This window comes from Hoplias malabaricus, chromosome 1 (assembly GCF_029633855.1).
Source record: "Hoplias malabaricus isolate fHopMal1 chromosome 1, fHopMal1.hap1, whole genome shotgun sequence".
Classification (NCBI taxonomy): Eukaryota; Metazoa; Chordata; class Actinopteri; order Characiformes; family Erythrinidae; genus Hoplias; species Hoplias malabaricus.
The window spans coordinates 70,683,969-70,684,413 of record NC_089800.1 but is presented as its reverse complement, the minus strand read 5'-3'; positions in this window follow the sequence as shown (position 1 = coordinate 70,684,413).

The following is a 445-nucleotide window of genomic DNA, read 5'->3' as shown; positions in this document are numbered from 1 at the left end:
CATTGTTAATTAGGCGTGACGTAAAGAGGCGTGTGCACACGTCCCCGTGGGTCTAAATTACACGTTAATGTCAAACAGCTGATATACACCGCTTCTGATTGGTCCAGCAGTGACAGTACCCATATTATTTTTTAAATTAAAAAAAAATAGGATTACATGTCATTTTGTGTTCTTTTTCGCAGAGGTTTAATTTCTGCTTTGTTTAAAAATAAGAGCTGTAGTTCCACGTGGACAATATACTACATTTAATATGGAAATCTTTCCAACAATGTGCATTCATTCATTCATTCATTCATTCACACCTCGGATAACAGCAGTAACAACAACATTACAGATTTAGAAGTGAATTGCAAGAAAAAAGCTTAAAATCAATGTCTTAATATTGACTCCAACCGCCTTAATTCAGGAGTAATAAAGTTCCCACTTCTGTCACCTGTGAGCGTAC